General features: G+C 32.6%; 1 long non-coding RNA gene across 1 annotated transcript; it reads left to right on the top strand.

Moving 5' to 3' along the window:
- Nucleotides 1-19,758: 19,758 nt before the first annotated feature.
- On the top strand, nt 19,759-23,574 carry LOC136064475 (uncharacterized). The gene is made up of 3 exons (XR_010626085.1): nt 19,759-19,982; nt 20,574-20,620; nt 23,458-23,574. It is a non-coding gene; the product is annotated as an uncharacterized LOC136064475 (long non-coding RNA).
- The last annotated feature ends 272 nt before the right edge of the window (nt 23,575-23,846 follow it).

The raw sequence follows: 23,846 nt of genomic DNA, 5'->3' as shown, positions 1-23,846 counted from the left end.
ATCTCCCCCCTTTGGCAATCCATGACAAAACCACAACAAACAAATGAACATATGAGAGAAGTCATAAATCACTCAACTCATATTTACTTGTTGAATACAATAAAATCTATCCTAACACAAACTCTTGAAAAACTTTGCAAGAAGAGAGTTTATGGCAAGTAGACTTTGACAACTTGTATCTCTGAAACACTTTAAACAAAACTCATCAAGGTATCTTTGTGTAAAACAGAAATAATAGATTGCATACAATAATAAAAAGCATGTGTATAAAGATAGAAAAGAAACAACACATGTAGAGGAAGGTGAAAGAAACATACATCCACATATAGATAGAGAAAAATAAGTACAATACATGTAAAAACTGGTCACAAGACCCAATGTACAAGAACAATGTATCAAATAAGGTAGAAAAGAAAAAGATACATCATATCCTCACTACATTCCTTATATCAGCACTCTCCCTCTAACAAAAATGTCCTACTCTAACTTTCCCTCTAAGAATGACTACTCTCAATATCTAAAACTACTCCACCTTTTTGTCACTAGTGACAAAGGGTAAGAGTGTCAAGTAGACATCTCATCGGTAGAGCTAGCATCTCCATCATCATCCGAAGCTTTAGAATCAGAAGCCATTGGAAGAGGTGATGAAGGAGTAGCCTCGGGAGTAAAACTACCTATAGTCGCCTGCCATCGTGCAATACGATCGACACGAACGTTCACCTAATACAACTTAGTAGAGAGTGTATCAAGGCGAGCATCCATGCGCTGCAGCTGCGCCATGATGTCTCCAAGTGATACATCACCCACGTAAGTGGAGGGAGTGGATGTGGATGGAGCTAAACGAGTTGGAGCTGGACGAGAGGGAGGAGTAGAATCCAGTTGTCGCGATCTAAATTGCGCTACACTACATTTTACAGTAGTGGCGTCTATAGCACAGATGTGTGTGAAGTGGTCGGACACAGGAAAAGGGATAGAAAAATGGCTTAAGATCCTTGTGATAGCAGAAGGAAAGATGAGCTTATCACAGGACACTGAATCTAAATGAACATCTATGATAGAAAGAATGAAATGAGAAGGAAAATCTATGGTAAGATGCTCAAGAAGAGATAAAAAAAAAAAAAAATCGAGCACGAGGCTCTGTGATGGAGTTGTAGTGAAAGAGTAGATGGAGTACAAAAGTCATCACCATGTTCATGAAGCGAGGGCCTTTAGCAAAAGGCTTACATGGTGTATACTGACGCTCACCCCAATCAATAGGGTGATCACAAAAAGCAGCCATGAGCTTATCTTTGGACACAGTGTGCAGACGCTTACAACTAGGATAACCATGATGCTCTATCCTAAGAACCCGAAGCACATCCGCAACAAGCTGCAGTGTGACAAGAATGCGCGTACCTCGAACGCGAGTGAAAAAGAGAGGTATTAAATGATCAATACCGTGCATGTTGGAGTAAAACTCCTAAATAAGCACGAGAGGATAAGTGACCGAGACGTCACACAGTGACTCCCATCCTCGACTGTGAATGACAGAGGGGAAGGTTAGTGTTGGCGAAGCCCGCCAAAATGACTTGGCATTCCGAATGAACATCTCCTCTAGAGAAGTTCTCCGAGAAAGCCTTACGAGCATCCTCATCACGAAACTGAATGTTAGAAGGAGTAGGATTCAAAGATGAAGATGTCCTAGAACGCAGATGGTTCTGGGACAAAGCAGACTTACGTTTAAGTGCCATAGACGCGACTAATGTAAACAAAGAGAGAGAGAGAGAGAGAGAGAGAAACACTCAGAAAAGTCCCAAGCAATTCAAATATATCAAATATATTGAAAAGATAGTACGTATGCATGGGGAATGCATAAACATGTGACATGCAAAAGAAAATTTATCATGGGCTTAGTCCAATCCAATCCTACCAGCACATAAGCATATTGCATACATCTAAATGCATGAAAATACAATTATAATGCACATGTGTTGCAATGTATGAGGTTTTAACCACATTTAAATGAAAACCCAACCCAAAATTTTGAGAAACACTCATCAATTTTGAAAAACCCCAAAATTTTCAAAATCCACAAAACCTAGGTTTCAAATCATGAAATGCATGAAGAATGAGAGATTAGAAGCTTACCAAGTGTAGAAAAACTTGAAAAAGCTTGAAGAAACCTTGAGGAGCAAGTTTGGAGTGAGATGAGAGAGTTTGGGAGAGAGAACAAAGAGCTATCGGGAAAGAGATTGATAGAAATGAGAACCGAATCGCGCAAGGGGTTTAAATAGAAACCTCAGTAAATCTCGACAGATAATGTGTCGAGAGGCGTTGAGACATCTACCGAGGTAGGTGTCAAGAAAAATGGCCTTCGACAGCTGCAGGTGTTAAGAGGTATCGAGGAACAAGAATCACCTTCAAGGAACAGAAGCTCGATCGATCCACTAGGTGTCGAGGAGGTGTCGAAATTGTGATAAGAAAAGCTTGAAAGCTCGACAGATAGCTAGGTATCGAGAAGGTGTCGAGGAGGTGTCGAGCCAGCTTTTCAAAACAGTTTTTTGAGAGGAGAAAAACACAGACATGAATGCAATCCAACATACAACTCAACCAATGATCTAATCAACATGTTAAGCTCTTAAAATTATCTCTCAACAAAAAATTTAAGCACATGGATCCTCAAAAACACACACACACACACACACACTAAACAAGTCTGACCAATTTTATATTTCAAAAACAAGTCAAGACAGTTTAGTGAGTATACATTAACACATGTAAAACCTTTGTGATGGCCAAATCACATTGTACTTGCACATGTATCAAGAGTAGCAAAGAATATTGCGTGTTGTGTGTGAAAAATATCACAAGATTGCATAAGTGTATACAAGTTATGATGATCTGAGATATGAGCAAATAACTTTAACTCACACACAATCATAACTGTTTGATGGGGACTATCACCTTCAAGATACATCCTATAACTCCCACATCTCCTAGAATACATGCTTGCAACCATATTTAAAGCATTTTTGATCTTTTTGCTTTTTATTTTCCTTGCATATTTTCTTTTATTTTAGCATATCATGCATAGGCATATGAAAGAGAGAAAAGAAATACTCAAGATGTTAAGCACTTGACATTGCACTTTTGCTATGTCGAAGCATACGGGTGTCTTTAACACTACACTTTTGCTATACCGAAGCATACATGTGTCATATTATGATTGATAGACAACATATGGTAAGATGGTTATTTATGCTTTTCTTTTAGGATTTTCTAGTCCTTCCCGTCAAAAAGAGTGATACGAGTGTTAAGTTCAAGAGATGACTTAATCTTACTCATCATAAATAAGAGCCACAAAGCTCACTTGCTTAGTTGTATATAGGAATGCTCATCTAAGTTACAAGAGATACAAAGTTTAGAAACTTTGTTTCAATGGCCATCCAAGGTACACAAGTACCAAAGTACACAAAACACACACTGTTTATGTATTTTTTTGATTTTTCAATTTTTTTTTAATTTAAAAAAAATAGTCAAAACTGAAAACAAACAAACAAAAACATGTTAAACAAAGGAAAGTATAAAACTAGATGCAAATACATGAGGAAGAAGGACAAGAGAAGGATATCAATCCATGGAGATGACACCAATGTTTTGACGAAAGAACTTAAAATGTTTGCTGTCAAGAGGTTTGGTGAATAAGTTAGCCTTTTGATCATCAGTGTGGATAAACTCAAGAGTGAGAATACCATCTTCGACAAGCTTCCTAATGAAGTGATGTCGAATCTCTATGTGTTTGGTTCGAGAATGTTGAACCGGGTTCTTAAAGATATTGATGGCACTGGTATTGTCACAGTAAATACTGAGATGCTTTTGACAAATACCATAATCATGAAGGAGTTTTTGCATCTAGAGGAGTTGGGTGTAACAGTTATTGGCAGCGATATACTCATCTTCTACAGTGGATAAAGAGATAGAGTTTTTCTTTTTGCTCATCTAGGAGACAAGATTGTTACCCACATAAAAATAACCCCCCGAAGTACTCTTTTTATCATTAGCATCGCCAGCCCAATCAGCATTAAAGTACCCAGTTAAGACACCATTTGTGTCCTTGCTATACCACACACTGAACTCAGCAGTGGTTTTGACATACTTTATAATTCTTTTTAAAGCAATCATATGAGATTCTTAGGGGTTAGCCTGATATCTGGCACACATACCAACATTGTAACTAATGTTAGGTCTACTAGCAATAAGGTAAAGAAGACTACCTATCATGCTTCTATAGAGAGAAGGGTCAACACTCTTGCCTAACAAGTCTACAGTAAGTTTAACATTTGGGCTCATAGGGGTTCTAATAGAACTAGCAGATTTCAAACCAAACTTTTTTACAAGATTCTTAGCATATTTAGATTAAGATAGGAATATACCTGAATCTTGTTGGCGAATCTGGAATCCAAGAAAGTGAGTCAGCTCTCCAATTATGCTCATCTCGAACTCAACTTTCTTGAGTTTTGAGAAGCCTTGAGCAAGTTCATCCTTAGTCAACCCAAAGATGATATCATCAACATAGACTTGAGCAACTATCAACTCACCATCTTCCCTTTTGATGAAGAAAGTTTGATTCGTCTTTCCTCTTGTGAACCCATATGACACCAGATATTGTATGAGTCTATCATACCAAGCTTTAGGGGCTTGCTTCAACTCATAAAGTGCATTTTTGAGGTACAGCACATGATCCGAAAAGTGTGGATCAATGAATCCTTTTGGTTGAGCCATATAGACATCCTCTTTAAGTAACCTATTCAAGAAAGAAATCTTCACATCCATCTGATAAAGTTTGAACTTCAGCTGACATGCTAGGGCAAGGAGAATTTTGATTGACTCCATTCGGGCAACTGGGGCAAATGTTTCATCATAGTCTATTCCTTCCATTTGTGAGTATCCTTGAGCTACAAGCCAAGCCTTGTTGCGGATCACATTGCCTTCTTCATCAGTTTTATTGTAGAATATCCACTTTGTACCGATGATGTGCTCACTCAAGTCTAGGTACTAAAGTCCAAACCTCATTCCTCTGAAACTGAAACAGTTCATCATGCATTGCTTTTACCTAACTTTTAGCCTGAAGAGCTTACTCAATTTTTATGGGTTCAACCTGTGACAAATAACAGGAATAAGATACAAAGTTAGCAACACATTTATCAACTGTACGTTTCCTTAATATGAGTTCATTCATGTTTCCCATAATAACTTCTGGAGGATGATTCAATTTAATCCTAGAGGAAGGTCCTTTCTCTTCATGAGATTCAGAATTTGGTGAAGTGGGTATGTCTGCGGAGTCTTCCACAACACTAGGAGTATCGGGAGTACTTGGAGATGCAAATTCTTGTTTAACGATGTCTTGAACTTCCTTAGGCTCATGAGGAAGAATTTCTTTGGGGAGTTCCTCAATGCTTTTCTCAAGACTAGAATCTGGAGACTCATCAATGAAAACATTTACTGTCTCTATTACCTTCATAGTTCTTTTGTTGTGTACCCGATAAGCCTTGCTTGTAGAAGAGTAACCTAGAAATATACCTTCATCGCTCTGAAAGTCAAACTTTCCCACATTTTCTCTATCCTTAAGAATTAAATAAGTACTTCCAAAGATTCTGAAATACTTCACATTTGGCTTCCTTCCTTTCCATAACTCATAACGAGTCTTTTTGGTACTGGGTCTAAAGTACACCCTATTAACCATATGACATGCAGTGTTTACGGTTTCTCCCCACAAGTTTCTAGCCACATCTTTGTTATGCAACATGGCTTTGGCCATCTCTTGAATAACCATATTCTTCCTTTCTACCACACCATTCTGCAGAGGCGTAATAGGAGCAGAGAATTCTTAAGATATACCTGATCTTGTGCAAAAGGAGTCCATACATGAGTTCTCAAATTCTTTACCATGGTTGCTTTGAATTCGGTCAATCTTTAGGCTCTTTTCATTTTGCAGTCTTGTTCACAACGCCTCAATGTGCTCAGGAGCATCAGACTTGGATCGTAAGAGAATGACCCAAGTGTATTTAGTGAAGTCTACAACCATGATGTATCTCTTACCACCAAGAGACTCGATTCTGGTTGGACCCATAAGATCTAAATGTAGAAGCTCCAATGGCGTAGACGTAGCTGATGTCTGAGTACTTGGATGTTTAGCTTTCTTCGATTTTCCAAGCTGACATGGTCCACACACTACATTGCTCATTCCACTAAGCTTTTGTTGGGAAATATAGACCCCGGTTGATAGAATTAACAAGTTTTAAACCCAAGTTGTTAATTAGATTTATTATGAATCAAACCTGTTAAAACAAAAAAACATCAATATCATGTCAAAATCATGCAGCGGAAAAAAAATAAATAAGACAAGATATGATGACCCAGGAAAACCAATGAAACCAACCAGTTTCACAGTAAAAAACCTGGGGGGAAACCTTCTCGAAAAGCAATCCACTATAGAAAAGAGAAGTTTCAGATCTAGTACAAAACCTTTGTCCCTAGACTCTACAATCCCCGTAGATGAACTCACAGTCCAATACGTGACTCACTCACCAACTTGAGAAAGAAGAATGTTGGCTGCAAAGTTCTTCACTTCATCAACAATGAAGATCAAGAAGCACTTGGTTACAAAACCCTAAGGCGCAAAAACGCAGTAGCTTCTTTCAGAGAGAATAAGGCATCAATCACCTTTTTGCATATGTTCTCCTTGTATTCTCTTTGTAACGGCCTTTAAAATAAGTCTTATATAAGTCTAGGGTTATGAGAAAAGAAACCCTACTCAAATAATAAGCCTGGCCCAAAAAATCAAAAAGCTGAAAATTTTGATTTCTCGTAACCTCGATCGATCGAGAGGTGTTGAGGAGGTGTCGAGGTTTAATGAATCTCGACAGATAGCAGCTATCGAGGAGGTGTCGAGAAGGTGTCGAGGGGACAGAAACTTTCTCGATCGATCGACCAGCTATCGAGAAGCTATCGAGATTGTGATAAGAATCAGCTGAAGAGCTCGACAGATAGCCAGGTGTCGAGGTAGCTATCGAGAAGGTGTTGAGCTTTAAAAACTTTGCACTTCAGCTTGCTTTTTCTTGGACAGACTTGATGACTTCAACACTTGACCTTGAAACATTGTTTCTTGAAGTATTAAAAACACCTAGAACTACCCAATTACAAGTAGAGTGCGTTTTGTCAAAGGATTAGCCAATTTACATAAATAAGTGACATATGTTCTTAATCAAGTTAAAACATATATGTCCTAACAGCTTTGGTATCCTCAAGACTAATTCATGCTTAGATACAATAGAAAGCATGACAAGACATGACAAGCTTTGGTATCCCCATAACAGTTGTCCAAAGTGCGAACACCACTAATGAGCTTCTTTTCAGACTCATCCATGACAAGACACTTTCCTTTTGAGAATAGAACTATGAAGTCTTGATCATATATCTGACTTATGCTTAACAGGTTCACCCTTAGACCTTCTACATAAAGAACATTTGCAATGTCCGGCAGTCTAGGTAGAGATATGATTCTTTTCCCTTTAATCTATGACTTGCTCTTATCACCAAAAGTGACATTGTCACCTTTCTTAGACTCAAAAACCTTGAAGAGAGATCGGTCTTTAGTCATGTGTCTTGAGCAACCACTGTCAAGATACCACAAACATGTATCCATCACTTTGAATGTAGAATTCATCATGAAACACACTTTGTGCTTAGATGACAAATCAGTGGGAATGGTACATTCTCTGAACTGCCTTCTATGAGCTAAGCCTTGAACTTTCACTCTCCTCAGACGAACTCCTTTGCACATTTTCATTCTGAGACAGTCTAGTTTTTTCTTAGCCAAGCTGAGATCTTTTCCAATTGTTATCATAAGAAATTCAAATAACTTATAGAATTGTATTTTTTGAGACACTCAAACAAATAGTGATTAGAAAAACAAGATGTATTTGACAACAAAGATCTCTTCAAGCTGGTTACAGCCATGACAATAGGGGTCAATGGATCAACATAGCAAAGATTAAACCTAATTAGAGTGTGCCTGCTCTGATACCACTTGATAGGCCACAAGTGTGTTGACCCCTTGTGATTAAACCAATTAATTAATTAGCCAAGTTATTAATTAATCAATTTAACATGCAAACGCGTGATATCACAAACAAATCACCAATAAACTAATTATGCAACGGAAAATAAATAACACGGTGTTTTGTTTACAAATGGGGAAAAACTTGACAGCAAAAACCCCATCAAATGATTTTCAGGTCACCACTTCCGAAACTCCATTATTATCACAACAAGCGGTTACAAGTAAATGAATCTCAAGTACCTTACCAACCTACAGTTAAACCCTTACCCCAATACCCAATTGGACTTGTTCTGTAGTGACAGTTCCCCTTTTCAATGCACGGCTTCTAAGTACGTGACTAACCAATTGCGCGGATCCTAGTATGCGACTTTAATCACCAACTAGAAAGAGTTGTTGGCTGCAAAATTCTTCAGTTCATCCACGATGAAGATCAAGAAGATGCATGGTTACAAAACCCAAAGGTGCACATACACAGCAACTTCTTTAGAAGAGATGAACTAAGGTAAAACTTTGTCTCCGGTCACAATTTGCTTGAACAAAGTTTGCTCAATGCTTGTACAACCTGTGAACACTTTGACGGCCCTTAAAACAATCCTTTTATATGCCTAGGGTTAGAAGAAAAGAAGGCCCAAAGACACATCCATGGATTCCAAGAAATCAAATCAGAAAATCTAATTTTATAAATCTCGACATATAAAAGCTATCGAGCAGCTATCGAGCAGGTGTCGAGCTTTAATGATTCAGCACTTCTTCAGCTTGTTTTTTGGACAGACTTGATGACTTCAACACTTGATCTTGAAACATTGTTTTCTTGAAGTATTAAAAACATCTAGAACTACCCAATTACAAGTTAACTGCATTTTGTCAAAGGATTAGCTAATTACATAAAAGAATGACATATATTCTTTAACAAGTGAAACCACATATGTCCTAACACAACTAAACATTAATATGATATAAAATAAATTAATATGATATTAAGCTCAACTGGTAAAGTTTATGATGGTTGAATAAGAGATCCGGGGTTCAATCCTTGTCTACACAAAAAAACTTATCGGTTTTTTGGTCTGATGATAAATAGCTATCATTAGGAGTGGACATCATAAGTTGAAACTCTCTAGAAAAAAGTAACAAAAATTATGATTAAACGAACAATCAACTTATTACACCACATAATAACTAATTTCCAATTTACTCTATAGTCTAAATTCCTGACCCCCTTAATTTTGTATTACATCATTAATTTAACAAAAATATCTTTCATGTTATCGTAACATTACTTGATATTGTTACTTTAAAATATTTTGAATATTCTATATAACTTTCGCACAAGAAGCTTACAAGATTATTCGTGCGATGCCCATTATTAGTTGTATCGAATAACATTTATTGGATTTCATAAGTTGAAATTCTCTTTCTTAATAAATAATTAAAAAAAAAATCCTACCATTTAGTCATTTACAGCTTGCAAGCACCTTTGTAGCTTGTCTATCAAATGGCTTCACAAAACATGGATAAATAGCTCCAATGGATTAATCGTTATATATCACTAGTCAAAAAAAAAAAGAAAAAGATGCTACTTGTCAGTCATCTATATCTATATATTACTAAAAACTGAAGCATAACATTTAATATTGTTACACTCACGTTGAGCCACATTAGCAGTCACGTCATCATTTTTTGTTTCCAATTTTTCTTATATATATTTTTAAAACATTTTTTCATTTAAGGTGACTTAAAAACTCCGTTATTTAAAAATTAGAATATCTTTTAACCATTATTTTTATTATTAATTTTCCAAAACTCTCCCTCCCTTTTACCTCTTCATCTCCCCACTACTTTCTACCTTAATATCATTCTTTCTCTTCCTTTTTATCTTCATTTATTTTGACTCTCCTTATTCTCAACATCTTACTATAAATTTGACATTTTCTTTTTCATTCTATGCATAGTTTTTTCACACAAAAAAAGGTTACTTCTCTCTCTCTCTCTCTCTCTCTCTCTCTCTCTCTCTTTTTTTTTTTGTTAACTAGAATTCTACATTGGGTTGATGCAATTTAGTTTTGTGTTTTTAGTTGTTATCTTTTATATTGTCTTTGATTAAATATCATTCTTTCTCTACCTTTTTATCTTCATTTATTTTGACTCGTCTTATTCTCAACATTTTACTATAAATTTGACATTTTCTTTTTCATTCTATGCATAGTTTTCTCACACAAAAAAGGTTACTTCTCTCTCTCTCTCTCTCAATTTGTTTTCCATTTTTTGTTTGATTTTTTTTATTGCATCAATTCTTTAGGTTGATGATTTTTTGTGTTATATTCTCTTTGATTAAATATTATCCTACTGCATTATACATATAGTATATAATAATATAATGTTATTATATTACATAGAATGAATTGGATAATTTGATGTTTATTGCCATATATTTTATTTTTACTCTTTTTTCCTCTCATCTTATTTTATTCAATATTTAAATCCAGTCACATTCTCTATACTATTAAATTATGCAGCACAAATAACAAAAAATGGCTAGGCACAAACTTGCCTTCCTTTATCATACATTGGGGGAATCAATATATTTGTGTGATAAAGGCTCATATAATTTATAATTTAGATAGATTGAGCAATTTGTAGACTTAAAAGGCTACTGAGAATAAAATTTTTGAATCAAGTCTAAAAAAAAATAAACTACTATATATCATTTAGATAAAAACTTTTATCATAGATGCATTAATATTTTTTTGCCACAAATTTAAATCATGGAAACTTAATAATTTTATATTATGTGTTAGTATCATCTCTGCCTCTTCTTCTTCTTCTTCTCAAAAATATTATGTATATTCTTTAAAGGATGCCAACAATATTGATCTTATGGGAAAAGTTACATAAAATATTGAGAAAAAAAAAAAGTTTTATATTACAATCTACTAAAAATGTTTTTAAATATTTAAACCTTTCTATTTTTTTATATTATTGACGTGTTTAACAACTACCACATGTGTTAACTTAAGTCTAAATATTCTTAAGTTGTTTTGGTAAAAAAAAAAAAAAAAAAAAAGGTTATCACAAAAGAGGAGTTCATGTAAAGTTTTTTGCAAAATAAAATATTTTTTTTGTAAAGCCACCAAACTTGATAATTTACAAATGATGGAACCACTCAGAACAACATTTGTATAGTTATATAGTTCCAGTTAAAGCAATTGTGTATACTTTTAGTCTTCGAAAAACACATATCTACAAGTGGTTAAACGTTCATCTTGGGTAATTTTAACTTTTCATATAATTTTACCTTTACATATTCATCTATTTTAATTTAGATTTTTTTTATCAAAAAAAAAATTAATTTAGATATTTATAAGTAAACAACGAAATAATGATTCATGAATAATAAATAAATAAATATATATATACATATTTATCTTGTGTGGTTGTAACTTTACATATAATTTTGCATTTATATATTCATCTACTTTAATATAGATCTTTATAACTTAATAATGAAATCTATAAGCAAGGTAATTAAAACAATCATATTTCTACAATTCAAAAAGTCACAATTTCCTTTCTCAAAAAAAGGCCTTTTACATTTCCTTGGAATTATTTTTAAATTTTTTTTTATAAAACCTTTGACATACCACTAACCTAACCACTTCATACATTAAAAAAAATTAAGGCTCATTATTACTTCAATTAATAAATTATGGATAACTTAATTGATTGAGACAAAAATAGAGAAATGACTTTCATATTTCCTTGAAAATTCAGAAGGAAAAAAAAAAAAAAAAAAAGAAGAAGAAGAAGAAGAAGAAAAACAAAATCCCTTTGACATACCACAAACGTAACTATATCTATAATTGTTAGGTTCTACGACTTTAGGATCTCAATATATTAGAACTTCAATGTATAATATTGGCAAATCATGATCAAAACATTTTAGTCTAGTTTAAGGTTGCTCAAAGTGTGGTTATGTGTAAAGTTGGAATTGAGTAATTGTAGGAAATTACTATTCAATTTTTGCAAGGCTCGATCGATCGAAAATTAGACTCGATCGATTGAAGCTCATGCAGATTGTTTTTTTGCAGAATTTTCCAACTCAGCCTAAGCCCATATGACGTGTAGGGTTTTATGTTTTGCTTCAAGTATAAAAGGAAAAATCCTAGCCACGTTTTAAAGGTTGTTGATATGCTGTGTGTGTGAATCTCTTGTGAGATTTAGAGGTATTTACCATCATACATACTTAGGGTTATCAAGATCAAGATTGATGTCAAGAACTTGATGATCACTTCGGTTGTTGTTTCAATAGCTTAAAGAAAACACAAGTAGGAGTACTTGTGATTGCTTTGGATCAAGGAAAGAAATAGTCCGTGGACTCGAAGTTGTCACGTAGTCGTGGTAGTAAATTTTTTAAATGAGGTAGCAATAGGATGTTAGTGGTCTAAGTCACTATTGTAAAACTTCAATTCTTTCATAGTGAATCTGTTTTACCTTGAAGATAGTTAGATTAAATCCTCCTCAGGTTTTTTACCGGTTTAGTTTTCCTGGATTATCATATCATTGTGTTCTTTATTTTTCACATTGTTTACATGATATGATTGTTTTGTTATAACCTAGATTTGAATAATTTACTTAAGTAATCACTTGGCTAAATAACTAGGTTAAACAACTTGTGTTTTAAGGGGTTTAAAAACATACAATAACTATTTAAATCATCCATGATATCTATTTCTTATTGATAACCATAAAATTTACAACTAGCAAGGGAAAATACAAAGTAATAAAGAATAAATGAAGGAAGAAAAAAATAAATGAAATCAAACATCAATTAATAACTGTTATTTGGAAAATAAAAAGGTGGTTAAGAGGAGTAAGAAATAAAATAGAGATGGCTATATAGAGGGCATTGAAAACTTTATAATGCAATAAAATCAACAACTAAATATAATAATACAAAATTTAATCTTAAAACTAATCAAACTCTAACTAGGGAAATTATATATATATATACATATAATCATAATCTTCATAAATTATGACTTAAAATTTTTTAATGAATAGTTCTACCTCCTATTTAATGTCTATGTTATGCAAATCATCAACCAATAAATATATGATAATGGTAAAAGATGTTATAGACAAAATTATTAAAAATATGATAAATTAAAAAAAAAAAAAAAACTCTTTTTAAAATTTAGGGACTAAAATAGTATTTTATCTAAAACATTATCATGCGCAATGCACTGGCCTGCGATTAGTGAAAAATATAAATTTAGATAACTTTTGGGGGTTTGTAGTATTTGGTATATATAAAATCATAATCTTCATACATTATGACTTAAAATTTTTTAATGAATAGTTCTACCTCTTATTTAATATCTATGTTATGCAAATCATCAACCAATAAATCAATATATATATAAAAGCAGAGACCACATACGAGAATGCATGAGGTTCTGCCATGTGGCGCTCTAATAGAAGAGTTTTGTAAAAACATGGGCTGGCATTTAAAATTAACAGTAGGTTTTGTCCAAAATTAGAGTTCATAGCAAGCCCAAGCCCATTTTCAACCCCAGCCAAACTCTAATAAGTAATAATAACTACAATTAACGCCAGGTACAATTAACATAGTAGCTTTGAAGTTCTCTCTTATAACACAACCCTCTCCTCTTCATGCTCCTTACAAAATCCCAAACGTTCTCCTTAATTGCACCAACTCATCACTTTCTACCTCTACCTATTCTGAGTTTGACCTTTCACTTTTCCTTTTCAATCTCAATTTTAAAGCAATGACTTCAAAGGGCCTCAAATACATGACCGAGATGTTCTCTATTTTTAGCATCGATTTCGCCAGGTCCGCAAATCTCTCTAACTCTGTTTCTCTTAAAAATAAAATGTCCCTTTTGTTTCCATAGAAAGTAGCACTTCAAAAAATTTTTCAGAAAATTTTTTCGCCAAGACTAAATGGAATTTGAACTTTGAGTTTCTATGTAGTCTTTTAACATTCTAAATGATGATTCCAAGAATTGAGGACCGACCCAAAAGATCAACCTCAAGCCAAACAGTCTACCCGTCAAGGTAAAAAAAAAAAAAAACTACTTTTGAGTTTTTTATTTTATAATTTTTCTTTTTGCATGGTGTAGTTAACTTCTTTAAAAAAAATTCTGTTAATTTGTTAATCCATATCCATCAATATCCAAATTTATGTAAATAGAAATGGATCCCATATATTTAGGATTGAAGCCAAAAACATAATTTGCTCATGAAATATAAAAACTGAGGAACAAATACTTGAAAGTATCAAGCAGAATGTAAAGGCTTGAGTTGAGTTTCTTTTGGTGCGGGTAGTTGTCCAAGGCTCCAAGTAATTGCCAGTGATCTTGCGTCCAGGTAACATTAGTCACGTAAAATAAGTGTAGGGACATAACTAGAAATTTAAGACTCTTAAGGTTGTGTGTGCAATACAACATGTGCAGAGGTATATGTGTTCACGACTTTTTCTGGATGTTGAAGAAGCCACAAGATTTTATGTGTAGATAATAGATACAAGTAACATTCCCATCCAGGGCTTAACATTTGCAAAGTCCAAAATTAACTTTGTTATTCATGATGTATATACTCCACTCCCTGTCTTCCCACTCAAAATTTTCATGTGTTTTATGGTTGTCTTAGAAATTTTAGTAATTTTCTGTTCTAGGTATATATATATATATATTTGATGGATCTGTTCTAGGTATATTACAGCTTGCCAAATGCACATTATCAATTTGGTTGTTAATACTTGCGCTCCATAAAGATTCTATAAACTTGAAAATTGTTAATATTAGGTCTTATCCTTCCAATCTTTGAACTTTTTTTTCATAATAAATTTTGGTTGGATCATGGTCCCCAAAGACTTAACAAATTTCCAATAATTGCATTATTTGTAGTTGCACCTATCTCAATTGTGCATCAATTGTTGCTCAAGATGGGAGGGTTGGCATGCCTATCCACTGAAGGTTACTACGTTCGTGTTTTTTTATCCTCTTAAGTTTAGTCAAGCAACCTAAAAAATTAGTGCAACTACTGATTCTTTAATTTTTATTATTATTATTTTAGTTCTAGACTTTGAATCAGTTCAAATTAGAAATTGCAACTTAGAATATGACGTTCTTTGAATATGTTTGAAAAAATTACTACCAAATTTTGTCACTAACGCTACTTCTCTTGACTATATGAAATTCTTTTTGAATTTATTAGTTATGACGCAATTACAGAGACAATGTCATGAACATTCTGCTTATCTATGTAAGGAGGTAAATTTTTCTTTGATTTTTTTGGGTATTTTTTAATTATTTTTGAGAGATTGTTCTACATATGATTATGTGGATGGGATTTCTATGTGGGTTATGTACTGTGTAAGTCTTTCTTTCTTGGGAAATTTCAGTTCCTTTTTTTTTCTTTAAAACTTCTTTATGCGATTTATTAGTTTTGAAAGATTAAGTTTTGAATACAAGTAATGAGTTTTCCATTTTAAAAAAAATATTTGATTTTGACCAAAACTTTGAACCAAACAGAATTTGTACTGCTTTATTTTGTCTGAGAAAATAGTGTTATAACTTATAATTTAATATATTGGAAACAAAATTTAGAGTTACATGTGTTTTATGAGGAAAATTCTATATTGTAGAAGACTTAAATTTATAGCTCTCTTTTTCCCTCCCTCTTGCTAATTACCCATATCAAGTCAATGAATCACTTTGCATAGACTGTTATGTTCTAAGTGTTCACCACTCTTATATTAGAAGCTTTAATGCTGCCTATATTGATTCTCAGGATAAAACTTCAAATGGAAGTTTAAGACCTAGGGTAAAAGTGTTTGTGAACATGTGTAGAAACAGTAAAATATCAAGCAAGATTAGTTTCATAATATCACCAGTTTCTCCTAGATGATAAAACTTTACACTTTTTGGTTGGCATGCTATACTGACAGTGGTGGATTTTTTCATTCAGTATTGAAACAGAATCTTTTTAAAAAAAATTAAAGGAGTAGAATTTTCAAGGTAAGAAATTGAATTATTATTAGAAAATGAAGAAGTTAAACTATGTGTATTCTAAAAGTTCAAGGTATTATAAAATGAAGAAGTTGATCATATAATTATTATTTTAACACTTTTCTTTAATAAGCATTAATTTTGAAATGATGCATTTCGTTTCAGTGTGTATGTAACATATTGGTTCATTCACTATGGTACGGTTAAGTTTTTTGATATAAGTTTTGATGATTACTCTTCGGAGGAGGATCAAGGCCTAGACTACAAAACTGTATGGGTCTAAATAGTGCTGAAATTTTTAGTAGACACAATTTGCTGGTTTAAGAGAGTTTGGCTAGAGCTGTAAGATAAGGAGAAATTGAATTGTGTGTGATAGAAACACTGCTACCTGTTAGTCATTTCAATATGACTTCAGAGACTAATATGTTACTGTCACATTTTGTTGATTTAAGAGGGTTTGGTAGGACCTGTTGGTCATATCCAATATGACCTCACGGACTAATATTTACTTTTTTTGGTGGCATTTAGGAATCATTATAATTTTTTAGAAAAATCCAGCATGAAACCATGTAGCTCTATGGTTTGGCCATAGGAAAGTAATGATAACTTTGTAGAATACATAGTAGAGCATGTTAACTTTGTGGCATGTGTATATAGAGTTTAGAGCATCTCTTTTGTCAGATTTATTACAATACAGTGATGCAGTGGTGTTGGTGGTGAATATTGATCATGCAAATATAGATATTAGCTTATTGGTAGAAGTTCATGCATCTTAACATTCACTTGATTAGGACCCGCTACAAATTGGTATTGTTCTTTAATTTGTTCTCTATAGCATGCAGTTAATTCCTTTATTTCTAGATTCCTTCATGTCATACTTTCTAGAATTAGCTAATGATATTTGATCCAGTACAAAATAAATGTTAAATTGTATGAATAACCACAGTAAGGAAGTCTATATTGCATGAGGTAATGTTCTTTCCGATGACTACCTTATTAGCTGCAAATTACTACAGCTATTACATTGTTAAGTTAAACCAAATTTTCTTTGGCTGAAATTGTTAAATTACCTAAAGATTATAATATATGCCAGTTATAAATGGCCATTATAGTTTGCTGCTGCATTCATTAATTTTGTTAATGCTTAAATGATCAAAGATTATAATACAATACATTACAAATTATTGAAGGTGGCTTTAACTTTCACTCATATATGTTTGAGGTCTGTTACCATTTTACAACACTCCCTTATTTGTATTTTTGGAATTAATCCTTCTCCAAGTCAATTGTTGGATTAATTACTTATCATAAGACTTTGTCGTTTAGCATTTGATGTCAATACTGTGCTTGCAACACGGTTTTTTCTTTTCCTTTTTTATTTATTTTTTATTTAAATGATATGTAACCAAAATCTTTCTTAAATATTCAGTGATTTCTCATTCACAATACAATGTAATAAATTGAAAGCTAATATCAAGAATCAGGTTAGGGGGAAAGGATATTTTTTACTTTGTTGCTACTTGCTCGTTCTTATGTATTGAAAATTATCATAAATAGAGCGGTCTATAGTAACTTTGGTACTTGGTCTTACTACAATTTGATGGTGGGCATGATATTTTGTTTTTGTTTCATACTTCCAGCTGTGCTATATTGATCCTGAAGTTTCCAATGAGGAGATGGAACTGTTGAAGAGATCACATAGCGCACAATTATAAAGTAATTTATTCTTCTTTAGTGCATCTTTTAGATACTATATATCTATTTCATTATGTTACTTACCTCATTCAATGCCTTTTTCTGTTGTAATGTATGACAAACAATATTCCAAAGTTATTATATGAAGACCAAAAGAAAATTAGAGTTGTATGGGTTTTTGTAATTTTGTTTAGCAAGTCAATGTAGTTAAGTTTTGTTATAAGTGATCTGCAAGTTATTGTATGGTATTTTTTGTTTTATTTTATTAGGTTAGGTACTTTAAACTTTTGTTTTAATGGTAGACAATTGCAAACAGTGTACTTTGTTGTTGTAGCTTTACTGTTGCTGGTGTGTGAATTATCAAAACAATGAGTGGGGTTGCTATTAAGTTGGCAAGTTTTGCATGTAATTCATTTAGTAGACCATATTTGGTTGGAGGACACGTCCTATTCTTTGAGTTTCACACTGTAGAATACATTTAAAGGTGTTAATCAAAATTTTCTGATAGTTTACATAAAAAAAATTNGCATCGCGCGGGACATCATCTAATATATGATAATGGTAAAAGATGTTATAGACAAAATTATGAAAAATATGGTAAAATTATTATTATTTTTTTTTTTTGAAAAACCTCTTTTTAAAATTTAGGAACTAAAATAGTATTTTATCTAAAAAATTATCACGCGCAATGCGCTGGCTTGCAACTAGTGAAAATATAAATTTAGATAACTTTTGGGGGTTTGTAGTATTTGGTGCAGGCTAGATGAAGCGGCTTCATTTTCTGCAGTAAAATATAAGTTATTTATATTAAAAGAGTTTAATATGGTCAAGAGCTTTGTAATTTAACTAGTGCTTTTTGACGTTTCTAATTTAGAAGTGTAGAGTTAAAATTCTCCCTCCCCTACCGGCTATTGTAACTCTGGAATTTATCAACAGAAAAGAAGAAAGAAAAAAGAACGTTATTTTGGGGGCAATAGATCGAAGTTTCCTTATTCTATATTTCAACCCTCGGTCTTTGTCTAAGAAGGGCTAAATTACTCAATTCCTCAATCTTGTATCCTATGTCCCGCAATCCCGTGCTTTTCACAAGCCATGTGTTAAAGATATATCGGGGTTTATTATGTATTGGTCCAACTGGCCCGATTGAGTGTAAAGTCCATCTAAGAGCAACTATTTTCGCATTCCTTCAATTTAATGTGTAGTCCATCTAAGAGCAACTATTTTCACACCATGCATGTTCAAATTTGCGAGTCTAACTTAGCCCAAGTGAGGGATACCAACGAGAAGAAGCATTCTATTGACGAAGCCCAAGTGAAGGATACCCATGAGAAGGTAGTAGCTACTTATGCTCGACTCCAGGTCTTATATTCCATGGTATGTGAGTTGGAAAGAAACTAGAGGATTTCAAATGAGGACTAAGTCTATACATAGAAGAGCTGAAGAAGAATAAGGATGAGAGAGAGAGAGAGAGCTGGAGGATGGTGAAAGGGTGATTATATTAAAGTTTAGGATGTGAATGAGTTGACTAATTCTTATTCTTTAGCTGTGGATAAGTTATAGTTTAGGGTGGGAAATTGCAATATTCTCTTTATTTTATATAAATAATCAAGTGCTTTGAAAAAAAAAAAAAATCTGAAACCATAACTTAAAGTCAAGTGGAAATCGTGACTTCAAATCACTGGTTGTTCTTTGAATTGTGTAAATTTGTTTAAAACAATCTATATCTATATCTATATAAAAGCAGAAGCCTTTAAAGTACTACCACGTTAGGAAAAATGCCCATCTAAAAATCTGACACGTATACAGTTTAATCTATAAAAAATCGTACGGTGTATCATTTGCTTGGTAACACTACAACGTTTAAAAGCCTCTCATTATAAATATAAAAATTAACCGCATAAATTTATTAAGAAAGAAAGCCTTGCTTGCTATACGGATAAAAAGTAAGAGAACAAAGTGGTAAAAATACAGACGAAGGGCTTGAGAAAGATACAGTCACAAAGATAGACTGAGTTTGTACGGTGCCAAGAGAGAAATATGATGTACACGGAGATAGAAATGGAGAGAGGCGATGAGGCCTGAGACATGAAAAAAGAAACAAAGAAAGAGGCAGAATCAAACCACCAAAAAAAATATATGGCCCATCAACATTGGTAAATTTTTTTAGATTTGGGTATGAAATGTTCCTTTCAATTGAGTTTTCCTGTTGGCTAGGTTTAGGTTTGATTTGTTTTTTGTTTCAGGCTTTTAAAACATAGAGTGATTGAGAGGGATATAGAGATAGTGTTTGTGAATGTCGTTGCCACCAGCGTTAGTCCGGCTTCCTACCACTACCAGTTCTGATAGATTTGTTTCATTTTTGTTTTGGGTTCTGGGGTTTTCTATCAAAATGTTTGTAGATATTTGCTTTTTTTTTTTTTTTTTTGGTAGTGTAAGAGGGTGTGAAATTGTGGGATTTTGAAATCTGACAGTATAACTTTCTTTATACTAAATTTATTACTTTGTAGATTTTAGTTGATATTTTAAAGAAGACTTTTAAGACTTTATTTTGTTGTTTTTGACGTTGGGTTTTAATGGGTTTAGATTGTGAAATCTGAAGGTATAATAGTAAAAGGAATTACAGCCAGTTCTAAAGTTTTATTTTATTTTTTGTTTGTTTGTTTCAAATTTCAATTACTTTTGTTAGTTTACTTTGCTAATTGTGGATTACTTTGGATATTTAAATACCATGAAATTTCAATAAGTTGAGGAGAGAAGTAGAGAATCTGTCATGCAGCCGAAACCGGTACAGGTAAAGGTTTTTTATTTTTAATTTTTTAATTTTTTATTCGTTTTTAAATTATGCCATAACTATATATTTATGTATTTGAGTTAGATTTGGATTTGGCTACAGTAATTGGATTTAAGTCAAATCATCTTTGAAATGTAAGTGAGAGGGAGTATATATGGTACTTTGTTGTAACTTTATTCAGCGTTATTTACTAATGCTGAGGTTATTAAGATCTTACATCCACATCACACCCTTTCTCCCTTCTATTCCTAAATTTGCAATCCCTTTCCTAAATTTACAACCCCTCTGTTCCTTATATTCCTTATGATTCTTGAAGATTACAAATGTCTCCAATACTGTAACTATTTAGTTAAAAGCCTCTCTAATCTGTGAGATTATAATATAATCTCAAGTATTTGTTTTGCTATGACGCAATTACAGAGACAATGTCATGAACATTCTGCTTATCTATGTAAGGAGGTAAATTTTTCTTTGATTTTTTTGGGTATTTTTTAATTATTTTTGAGAGATTGTTCTACATATGATTATGTGGATGGGATTTCTATGTGGGTTATGTACTGTGTAAGTCTTTCTTTCTTGGGAAATTTCAGTTCCTTTTTTTTTCTTTAAAACTTCTTTATGCGATTTATTAGTTTTGAAAGATTAAGTTTTGAATACAAGTAATGAGTTTTCCATTTTAAAAAAATATTTGATTTTGACCAAAACTTTGAACCAAACAGAATTTGTACTGCTTTATTTTGTCTGAGAAAATAGTGTTATAACTTATAATTTAATATATTGGAAACAAAATTTAGAGTTACATGTGTTTTATGAGGAAAATTCTATATTGTAGAAGACTTAAATTTATAGCTCTCTTTTTCCCTCCCTCTTGCTAATTACCCATATCAAGTCAATGAATCACTTTGCATAGACTGTTATGTTCTAAGTGTTCACCACTCTTATATTAGAAGCTTTAATGCTGCCTATATTGATTCTCAGGATAAAACTTCAAATGGAAGTTTAAGACCTAGGGTAAAAGTGTTTGTGAACATGTGTAGAAACAGTAAAATATCAAGCAAGATTAGTTTCATAATATCACCAGTTTCTCCTAGATGATAAAACTTTACACTTTTTGGTTGGCATGCTATACTGACAGTGGTGGATTTTTTCATTCAGTATTGAAACAGAATCTTTTTAAAAAAAATTAAAGGAGTAGAATTTTCAAGGTAAGAAATTGAATTATTATTAGAAAATGAAGAAGTTAAACTATGTGTATTCTAAAAGTTCAAGGTATTATAAAATGAAGAAGTTGATCATATAATTATTATTTTAACACTTTTCTTTAATAAGCATTAATTTTGAAATGATGCATTTCGTTTCAGTGTGTATGTAACATATTGGTTCATTCACTATGGTACGGTTAAGTTTTTTGATATAAGTTTTGATGATTACTCTTCGGAGGAGGATCAAGGCCTAGACTACAAAACTGTATGGGTCTAAATAGTGCTGAAATTTTTAGTAGACACAATTTGCTGGTTTAAGAGAGTTTGGCTAGAGCTGTAAGATAAGGAGAAATTGAATTGTGTGTGATAGAAACACTGCTACCTGTTAGTCATTTCAATATGACTTCAGAGACTAATATGTTACTGTCACATTTTGTTGATTTAAGAGGGTTTGGTAGGACCTGTTGGTCATATCCAATATGACCTCACGGACTAATATTTACTTTTTTTGGTGGCATTTAGGAATCATTATAATTTTTTAGAAAAATCCAGCATGAAACCATGTAGCTCTATGGTTTGGCCATAGGAAAGTAATGATAACTTTGTAGAATACATAGTAGAGCATGTTAACTTTGTGGCATGTGTATATAGAGTTTAGAGCATCTCTTTTGTCAGATTTATTACAATACAGTGATGCAGTGGTGTTGGTGGTGAATATTGATCATGCAAATATAGATATTAGCTTATTGGTAGAAGTTCATGCATCTTAACATTCACTTGATTAGGACCCGCTACAAATTGGTATTGTTCTTTAATTTGTTCTCTATAGCATGCAGTTAATTCCTTTATTTCTAGATTCCTTCATGTCATACTTTCTAGAATTAGCTAATGATATTTGATCCAGTACAAAATAAATGTTAAATTGTATGAATAACCACAGTAAGGAAGTCTATATTGCATGAGGTAATGTTCTTTCCGATGACTACCTTATTAGCTGCAAATTACTACAGCTATTACATTGTTAAGTTAAACCAAATTTTCTTTGGCTGAAATTGTTAAATTACCTAAAGATTATAATATATGCCAGTTATAAATGGCCATTATAGTTTGCTGCTGCATTCATTAATTTTGTTAATGCTTAAATGATCAAAGATTATAATACAATACATTACAAATTATTGAAGGTGGCTTTAACTTTCACTCATATATGTTTGAGGTCTGTTACCATTTTACAACACTCCCTTATTTGTATTTTTGGAATTAATCCTTCTCCAAGTCAATTGTTGGATTAATTACTTATCATAAGACTTTGTCGTTTAGCATTTGATGTCAATACTGTGCTTGCAACACGGTTTTTTCTTTTCCTTTTTTATTTATTTTTTATTTAAATGATATGTAACCAAAATCTTTCTTAAATATTCAGTGATTTCTCATTCACAATACAATGTAATAAATTGAAAGCTAATATCAAGAATCAGGTTAGGGGGGAAAGGATATTTTTTACTTTGTTGCTACTTGCTCGTTCTTATGTATTGAAAATTATCATAAATAGAGCGGTCTATAGTAACTTTGGTACTTGGTCTTACTACAATTTGATGGTGGGCATGATATTTTGTTTTTGTTTCATACTTCCAGCTGTGCTATATTGATCCTGAAGTTTCCAATGAGGAGATGGAACTGTTGAAGAGATCACATAGCGCACAATTATAAAGTAATTTATTCTTCTTTAGTGCATCTTTTAGATACTATATATCTATTTCATTATGTTACTTACCTCATTCAATGCCTTTTTCTGTTGTAATGTATGACAAACAATATTCCAAAGTTATTATATGAAGACCAAAAGAAAATTAGAGTTGTATGGGTTTTTGTAATTTTGTTTAGCAAGTCAATGTAGTTAAGTTTTGTTATAAGTGATCTGCAAGTTATTGTATGGTATTTTTTGTTTTATTTTATTAGGTTAGGTACTTTAAACTTTTGTTTTAATGGTAGACAATTGCAAACAGTGTACTTTGTTGTTGTAG

This window comes from Quercus suber, unplaced genomic scaffold (genome assembly GCF_002906115.3).
Source record: "Quercus suber isolate HL8 unplaced genomic scaffold, Cork oak 2.0 scaffold_695, whole genome shotgun sequence".
NCBI classification, from domain to species: domain Eukaryota; kingdom Viridiplantae; phylum Streptophyta; class Magnoliopsida; order Fagales; family Fagaceae; genus Quercus; species Quercus suber.
The sequence above is the reverse complement of the archived record's forward strand: the minus strand, read 5'-3'. Positions and strand labels throughout refer to the sequence as shown.